We start from the raw sequence: 3571 nt of genomic DNA on the forward strand, positions 1-3571 counted from the left end.
TCGAATTCTGAACCCATCATCTGAGTTAATGAAGCTACTTTTAGTTGATTTTTATAATTTTCCCAGCGGTTAAGCTGAGCTCGCCTTTTGTTATATATATATATATATATATATAAAGAACACACAATTATTTCTATAAGATTTTAACCGTCTACTTGTGAGAAAAAGATAAGTACAAATTAATTTCATAAGTTGTAAATAAGATTATTGAAATTGTATGCAATTAATTATGAATTTCAGGTGAACCAAAGCTAACTCATTCGAAAATATGGTTGATGGATTATCGGGAGACAATCATATTCTCAAGCAGTTTTTTCAAATAATTTACTTGAAATCCACAGTTGATTATACGTGATTTAAGTAATTTAATTGTGGAAAAATAAAAATTTAAATTAATTCCTTAAAATATGAATATGCTGCTTGGATCACAATAATCAAAACCACTTAAACTACCGGCAACGTTTCCCTCTTCGCATGTCCTTTCTGAATCTTTCGTTACACGGACCTAATACATCCCTTCGCCATACTGGGCTCAGCCCACTTGATTTCCGGTGCTAATTAATCATTATTTATTTATAATATAGAGACTCTATTGGTAATAGGTACACATGTATAAATAAACTTGGTTAACTTTTCTACACTTGCTAATTTTTACGATAGCCTTATACATTACGTTATGTCGTTAATTAAATTAGAATTAGAATTAGAAGTAATTTTTAAATGTAATAACAGTTCCCATTTTACAGACGCTCCCATACTGGGCTCAGCCCACTTGATTTCCGGTGCTAATTAATCATTATTTATTATAATATAGAGACTCTATTGGTAGCTAGGTACACATGTATAAACTAAACTTGGTTAACTTTTCTACACTTGCTAATTTTATATTATTTCAGACTTATTTTTAGTTTATGTTATTATATGTAATAGGAAAAGATAGCCTATATACATTACGTTATGTCGTTAATTAAATTAGAATTAGAATTAGAAGTAATTTTTAAATGTCGTGATAATTTTTAAAAGTTATTGAAGTAACAACATTTATACAGACATCCAGATGAGCAAAAGCTCACAAAACTCGCAAAAGTGTGTGTAAACATTATTATTAAAAGCATTGTACGGTAATATTTATTTATATCAACAATGAGCTCCCCGAAAATGACATCATAGTAGCTAAATCATTCATGGCCCTGGAAACTCGCAAGGTTTTTTTCCTGCAATTTACTGAAGAAGACTTCGGCCCCATCTTCCGGTTTTTGATGTGAAAGATAAACCATATGGGCTTGGGGATTCACCAGTTCCCACCTGAAATATTACCAAGCCATCAACGTAATTCAATTGAACGTACACATCCATCAATGAGGCATCACAGTGCTGTGTATATATTTACCTGTATCCGATACACAGATGATGAAGCAGAATTCCGAGTTGAAGTCTGGCAAGCATGTTCCCAACACAAATTCTTATTCCTCCACCAAATACTTGGTACGCTTCCGGCTTTGCTGGCTCCTAAGATCAAGCACAAACCCCTCGCAACTCATACCTTAATTGGAAAACAATAAAGACAGTACGCCACGAAAACATATATTGGTATAACGTAACCATACGTTCCACCTATCAGGGTTAAAGCACATAGGATCCTCAAAATTTTTGGGATCTGTGTGTATGAAGCGAAGCCAGAGAATTACGTTCGTTCCAACCATTTGGGAATTTATAACCTGCAAACACAAAAGGTTATCCATCTCAATTAAGTACTGTAATGGACACAAAGGTACTGGATTTTTTTTTTTTTTTGGGGGGGGATAAATTGTACTTGATTTTTAATTATAGGGAAAGCTGGTTGATGATGCGATTAATGACCCTTTGTGCTGGCTTGGATATATTTATTATCTTGTAAACTAATTCATCAAAAAACTGCAAGTACCTTTGTATTCAACTTCTTTGATAATCCTTCTGAAAGCAGGTACTGCAACGTTTCCCATTCTCATTGTTTCTTCAACGACCTGCAACCAAAGCAGTAAAAAAAGAACATCTGGGGAACTTAGCAAGAAAGTAAATGGCCCACATGGAGACCAGAGCAGTAGATGCATATCCACCGGCAACTAAGGTCACAAGGTTGTCTACGATTTCTTTGTCACTTAGGCTGTTTCCTTCATCATCTTTAATCCGCATCAGTCCGTCCATTAGATCTCCATTTTCGGCCTTCTTTCTTTTCTTCCTCTTCTCTAACTCCATCCCGAAAATCTCTTCGAGTTTCTTCTTCCTACACTTCAAACCATGGCGGTATGCAGTTCCGGGAAAGTCCAATGGGTAGGCTCTCACTCCTTTAACCACCCCGTCGAACAGTTGATCTATGGTGCCAAGCAGATCACCAGGTTCGAAGCTCCCAAACAATTTCCCTATGTTCTCAAACATAACCTGAAACGAGTAGTTCAACGATGACCACCATGAATTCCTCGATTCATCAAATTTTGAAAGTGATTCGCGTTTATTCAGCATGTACATGATTTACCCTTTTTGCTTCGAGATAGGCATTAATACGACCCTTGCGTGCCCAGGATTGGAGGGCGGCGACAAGGTGAGGCTGTACGAGAAGAGCGATGCGGCGGAGAGCGTCCTGGCGATTGATAGCGTTGGTGACGAAGGAGCGGAGCCTGGCATGCTCCTTGCCGTGAACTGTCACCAGAGAAGTAGTGCCCATAAGCTTGACGTTGGGCCACTCTAAAATGAACTTTTCCTCTGATTGGAATATAAATTTGTTCACCGATGGTGCGCATGCTATGATCGAGAGCGTTCCAAATAGATGAGCCCTGAACAGACCTTCTCCTTCTCCATATCTGTTCCCAAAAAGAGAAAGTAAATCGAATCTGAACGATTATATGAAACTCAAGTATGTATCTGCTAAAGGAAGAGAGTGTGCGTGTGCGTGTGTGTGAAGAGAGGAAGGAGTAGCGGACGTACTTGCGTCGCTTAGCGTTGATGTAGTCATCGGGGCGTCGGAGGAATTTGAAGTACCAGAGGAAGCTGATCATGTCACCGACGAAAGGGAGGCCCAAGTGTCCAGGTGGCAAGCTCTTACAGTCTCTGCGACGAACAACGTACCAAAGTTCATTACACCACCACAGCACCAACCCTAAAAATGGCAGGCCTCCGAGAATAACACCCAACCACTGTGTCATCTCCATTTTTTAGGCTTTGTCTCGAAACTCCTTTACGGCAACCTGATCTCTTGTTGTGCGTGTGTGTATCCATATATATACATGTGTGTTAAAGTACAAAGCGGACCTGGATTCATCTCGCATCATCCAAGCCGTTCATTTAGTTTTCAAGTCAGACGTATAAGATATTTTTATTTAACTAATTAACCCCTCCCTTCTCTTCACTGTTGCCCAGACCTCCTTGTTTATCATGTCACTGTGATTTGTGTAGCTCGAAGTTATTTTAGGTAGCAAATTAATGAACTCGTTTGGTTTTTAGAAAAATAGAAGGCTTCACGTGTAAAGAATGGTAAACTTGTGACCAAAAAAAGCATGATAAACTAATTGAATCATTTTCAAACTACTAAAATTGG

At 38.1% G+C, this 3571-nt stretch overlaps 1 pseudogene; it reads right to left on the bottom strand.

Annotated features, from left to right (window-relative positions):
• Positions 1 to 1178: 1178 nt before the first annotated feature.
• LOC129302521 (ent-kaurenoic acid oxidase 1-like) lies at positions 1179 to 3185 on the bottom strand (annotated as a pseudogene).
• Positions 3186 to 3571: the final 386 nt, after the last annotated feature.

The sequence above is a fragment of the Prosopis cineraria genome, unplaced genomic scaffold, assembly GCF_029017545.1.
Source record: "Prosopis cineraria cultivar Desert tree isolate PC_DT_omini unplaced genomic scaffold, ASM2901754v1 PC2, whole genome shotgun sequence".
Taxonomy (NCBI): domain Eukaryota; kingdom Viridiplantae; phylum Streptophyta; class Magnoliopsida; order Fabales; family Fabaceae; genus Prosopis; species Prosopis cineraria.